Source organism: Salvelinus fontinalis, unplaced genomic scaffold, assembly GCF_029448725.1.
Source record: "Salvelinus fontinalis isolate EN_2023a unplaced genomic scaffold, ASM2944872v1 scaffold_0282, whole genome shotgun sequence".
Taxonomy (NCBI): Eukaryota; Metazoa; Chordata; class Actinopteri; order Salmoniformes; family Salmonidae; genus Salvelinus; species Salvelinus fontinalis.
In genome coordinates, this window is record NW_026600491.1 from 186,050 (window position 1) to 192,049 (window position 6,000).

The window sequence follows — 6,000 nt, forward strand, 5'->3', positions numbered from 1 at the left end:
CCAGGGTGTCTCAGGGGAGTTGGAGAACCCACACTCCCAGGGTGTCAGGGGGAGTTGGAGAACCCACTCTCCCAGGGTGTCTCAGGGGGAGTTGGAGAACCCACACTCCCAGTGTGTCTCAGGGGGAGTTGGAGAACCCACACTCCCAGGGTGTCTCAGGGGGAGTTGGAGAACCCACACTCCCAGGGTGTCTCAGGGGGAGTTGGAGAACCCACTCTCCAAGTGTGTCTCAGGGGGAGTTGGAGAACCCACTCTCCCAGGGTGTCTCAGGGGGAGTTGGAGAACCCACTCTCCCAGGGTGTCTCAGGGGGAGTTGGAGAACCCACACTCCCAAGGTGTCTCAGGGGGAGTTGGAGAACCCACACTCCCAGGGTGTCTCAGGGGGAGTTGGAGAACCCACTCTCCCAGGGTGTCTCAGGGGGAGTTGGAGAACCCACTCTCCCAGGGTGTCTCAGGGGGAGTTGGAGAACCCACACTCCCAGGGTGTCTCAGGGGGAGTTGGAGAACCCACTCTCCCAGGGTGTCTCAGGGGGAGTTGGAGAACCCACACTCCCAGGGTGTCTCAGGGGGAGTTGGAGAACCCACTCTCCCAGTGTGTCTCAGGGGGAGTTGGAGAACCCACACTCCCAGGGTGTCTCAGGGGGAGTTGGAGAACCCACACTCCCAGGGTGTCTCGGGGGGAGTTGGAGAACCCACACTCCCAGGGTGTCTCAGGGGGAGTTGGAGAACCCACTCTCCCAGGGTGTCTCAGGGGGAGTTGGAGAACCCACTCTCCCAGGGTGTCTCGGGGGGAGTTGGAGAACCCACTCTCCCAGGGTGTCTCAGGGGGAGTTGGAAAACCCACTCTCCCAGGGTGTCTCAGGGGGAGTTGGAGAACCCACACTCCCAGGGTGTCTCAGGGGGAGTTGGAGAACCCACTCTCCCAGGGTGTCTCAGGGGGAGTTGGAGAACCCACTCTCCCAGGGTGTCTCAGGGGGAGTTGGAGAACCCACACTCCCAGGGTGTCTCAGGGGGAGTTGGAGAACCCACTCTCCCAGGGTGTCTCAGGGGGAGTTGGAGAACCCACTCTCCCAGGGTGTCTCAGGGGGAGTTGGAGAAGCCACTCTCCCATGGTAGGATTTGCATGAAACACATTTCCAATTCACACATGCGTATAAATACACATAAGCACCCACCAAATTATTATTACGCTCCAACCATTTAGTCACCTGAAGCAATGATATTTATTTAACCTTTATTTAACTAGGCCAGGCAGTTAAGAACACATTTTTATTTACAATGACGGCATACCCCGGCCAAATCCAGACGACGCTGTGCCAATTGTGCACTGCCATATGGGACTCCCAATCACGGCCAGTTGTGATACAGCCTAGAAATGAACCAAGGTCTGTAGTGACGCCTCTTGCACTGAGATGCAGTGCCTTAGACCCCTGCGCCACTCGGGAGCCCCCACCTGAAACAGCAGTGATGGTAGTGACAGTGTGAGGTTGTTCTAAGGGTGTCAGTGTGGTTCAGTCAACCAGAGTTGTGAGGGAGGACTGCCACCTTCTGTCTGCTTCAGGAAGATAGACGACCCCTTTTTCCCCTTGTAGCACCGTCTCCTATAGGCAGGGCCCATAAAGCATCTCAGAGTAGAGGTGCTGATCTAGGATCAGGTTTTCCCTGTCCATTTAATCTTATGCATAATCATCTAAATGGCAACACTGATCCTATATCAGCACTCCTACTCTGAGACAGTTAAAAATAGTAACTTGCTTTCAAATCCTTGGTCTCTACCCACCTCCAATAGACCCTAAGCAACATTCCAATCAGAAACAACCCTCTGGCTCTTTATTTCAGAACACAAAGAAAGTTCTGGTACCAACCAGCTCCTGGACTAGGTCCTAATGTGTTTAGCAGGTAGCCAGGCAGAGTGACAACAGGCTGGGGTCAGAGTTCATAGGACGTGCTGCAGTGGGAGGAGTCTCCCAGGTGTGAGAGGGCATAGGTCAAGGGTCAGGTCACCAGACGGGAGGGACACCTGCTACAGGAGGAGTGGGGGAAGAGGGGGAAGTCTGAAGTATCACTCCATCCATCACTATGTGGTCTGGTCACTGGATGGATGTGGGTTCAACAACTGACTCTGACTCAACCCACCCAGTCAGTTGGTAAATTTAGCTCCCTTCCGGCGGATGCACACACATACTTGAGGTCACACACACACACATACATGCATAGGCCTACACACGCATGCATGCCTACACACATACATACACACACTAGTGATGAGGGGGTGACTTATAACCTGCAGTGGGGAGGGTTGGTTTAGGGTCATGAAATATTGTGTGGATGAAGGGTTGGTTTAGGGTCATGAAGTATTGTGTGGATGAGGGGTTGGTTTAGGGTCATGAAATATTGTGTGGATGAAGGGTTGGTTTAGGGTCATGAACTATTGTGTGGAGGAAGGGTTGGTTTAGGGTCATGAAATATTGTGTGGATGAAGGGTTGGTTTAGGGTCATGAACTATTGTGTGGATGAAGGGTTGGTTTAGGGTCATGAACTATTGTGTGGAGGAAGGGTTGGTTTAGGGTCATGAAATATTGTGTGGATGAAGGGTTGGTTTAGGGTCATGAAATATTGTGTGGATGAAGGGTTGGTTTAGGGTCATGAAGTATTGTGTGGATGAGGGGTTGGTTTAGGGTCATGAAATATTGTGTGGATGAATTGTTGGTTTAGGGTCATGAAATATTGTGTGGATGAAGGGTTGATTTAGGGTCATGAAATATTGTATGGATGAAGGGCGGGTTGAATAAAGAGAAAACAATACCTAAAAATCCATAAATGTATCGTTCTTGTGCAATTTATATCTATAGGCTACATTCAGGTTTTTCTTTCATTATTTTTGTCGATCTGGCATTAGTGCATAAGCCTAAGCTTTAGGGCCTAACTTTATGCGCACCTAATAGCCTACAGCCAGTCACCAAACGCTTTTGAGAGCAGGCAGAAAAAGTTAACTTCGATCTACTGAGGCAAAAAGCTACAAAATGGAGAGTTGTAAATAAAGAGAAGGGAGGGACAGAAAATGAATGTTTGGGAAAGATCTGGTAAAAGATGATAGCATGATAGCAGTGCCGGCTATGCTGTGAGGCAGTCACAAGATATGAACTTAAAATACGGTTCAGATAGCCATAGTATTAACTCCGAATTTAGCATTTCTTGACAAAAAAATTATACACTAAATGTATGCTCAATTTTGGCTTGGGAACAGGAGTAGAGAAATATGATTTCTTTTTTTTAGCATCTTCAGAGAATGTGATTGTCACGATCATCTTGACGTGAATGAGAGGACCAAGGCGCAACATGACTTGAATACATCTTCTTTTTATTACAACGACGAAGATGAACACGTAACACTTATACAAACTAGCAAAAAATCGTGAAACTTAAACCGCAAGTGCACACACAAACTACTTACGTTCGACATATACAATGACCCACAAACAGCTAAAGCCTATGATCGCCTTAAATATGGTTCCCAATTAGAGACAACAGAAACCAGCTGTCTCTAATTGAGAACCCATTCAGGCAACCATAGACTTTCCTAGAAAACTCCACACAACCATAGACACAGCTAGATACATACACTCAACACAAACCCATACACTACCACCAACACCCCCTCTACCATATAATACCCCAAACACACACATACCCCATGTTACACCCTGACCTAACTAAAATAATAAAGAAAACAAACAATACTAAGGCCAGGGCGTGACAGTGATTGAGTAGTTAGATACTGTACCATCTGTAGAGGTGCTATCAGCAAACATTTCACTACATTTCACTACACCCGCAATAACATCTGCTAAAAACATGTGTAGGACACCAATACAATTTGATTTTATAGTATTTCAACCACATAAAATATGCATCCAAGCTGAACTGAAATCTGATCAGAAACATGTTGGGTCTTTTTCACAGGTTTCTATTTCCTTACAACCGGTCAAACTGATGTCATTTAGATGTCATTTTATTTAAGGGCAGTTTCTCCACTGTCCTGAAATGTGGATGGATGAGAAAACTTTACCGATGTCAACCAGATTGAAACAATCATTCTATCGATTTACGACATTATTCTGGTGAGCAAGGATTCATTTAGTATTCTAGGGTACTGTACTGTGAATACGGTACCAGTCAAAAGTTTGGACACACCTACTCGTTCAAGGGTTTTTCTTTATTTTACTATTTTCTACATTGTAGAATAATAGTGAAGACATCAAAACTATGAAATAACACATATGAAATCATGTAGTAAGCAAAAAAAGTGTTATACAAATCAGTGAAGTGAGTGAAGGAAAAGCAGCCAACAAGTGCTCAGCATATGTGGGAACTCCTTCAAGACTGTTGGAAAATCATTCCAGGTGAAGCTGGTTGAATGAATGCCAAGAGTGTGCAGAGCTGTCATCAAGGCAAAGGGTGGCTACTTTGAAGAATCTCAAATATAAAATATATTTTGATTTGTTCAACACTTTTTTGGTTACTACATGATTCCATAATGTGTTATTTCATAGTGTTGATGTCTTCACTATTATTCTACAATATACAAAATATACAAAATAAAGAAAAACCCTTGAATGAGTAGGTGTGTACAAACTCTTAACTGGTACTGTATATGCTAATGACAGAAGACAAGCTGAATGTAGGGGAGACTGGGGATGGTTGTAACACTTTTTACCTTTTCGTCAATTTCTCAGAGATCGTTTATGGTAGTATATTCAAAACTTGATACAAACAACCTACACCTGTCCTTTACAAATTGGTGTGGTTATAATATATGTAAATCAAACCGCAAATTCATGGTGTTTTCTTAAGTACAAGGAGTGAAGTGTTACAATTTACCCCATGGTCTGGGTTAGTTGTAACAGTGCTTGGGGTGAATTGTAACAGAATGAAAAAGTGCATAAATCATGGCACGCAACTAATTATTGTACACCTTTATTGAGATCATGATAGCAACATTGCCATGTCCAACATTTCATTTGGTAGAAATAATAATAAATGTAAATAATAAAATGTTTATTATTTTCCCCTCCACTAAATGGTATTTTCAACCAACAACAACTCTGCTAAACTCAACAACTGAATAATGTTTGTGGTGTGTGTGTGATGTACGCGCATGCGTGTCTGTGTGTGTGTGACTGGATGTGACACAATCAGAGTCACAGTTGTGACATTGGTATGGCTGTCCTGGGGTACAGGCTTGGTGGGCCCATCATCTGCATTCCCAGCACTGCTCCCAGACCTCCTTGGACTTGGAGTTGTTAAAGTGCTTCATGCACACAATGTAGACTCGTTGGAGGATTTTTAATCTTCTGGTTCAATGTGCTTTGTTTTGTCTCTTTTCTTAAGCAGGACAGTTTTTGTTGTTGTTCAGTGTGGTTTGTCTTGGCTTGCTTTTTTCGGGCTGTTTTTTTTATGCAGGGCAATTTTTATTTTTGCCTTCTGAGTGCTTGACTTTTTATGCTCTTCCAGTGCCTGCTTGATGGGTTTATCCATGACAATCACAGTTTTTCTCCTCAAATGAATATGATATGTGATGTGTATATGGTTACATAAGACAGAACGTTACTTAAGGCAAAACTTTAAGGAGGGTGGTTGGGTGGGCGTATATAGCGAACATCTAGCATCCCAAGAGTTCAGTGTTCGAATCTCATTACAGACAACTTTAGCATTTTAACTAATTTGCAACTACTTTTTAGCTACTTCGCAACTACTTAGCATGTTAGGTAACCCTTCCCCTAACCTTAACCCTTTTCGCTAATCCTTTCCCTAACCCTGAACTTAACCTTTTGACCTAACTTCTAACCTTAACCCTAAACTTAACCCTAACACCTAGCCTAGCTAACATTAGCGTTGGCCACTTAGCCACCTAGCTAAAGTTTGCTAACAACAAATGGAATTTGTAACATATCATACATTTAATACATTTGTAACATATTGTATGTTTTGTGAATTTCG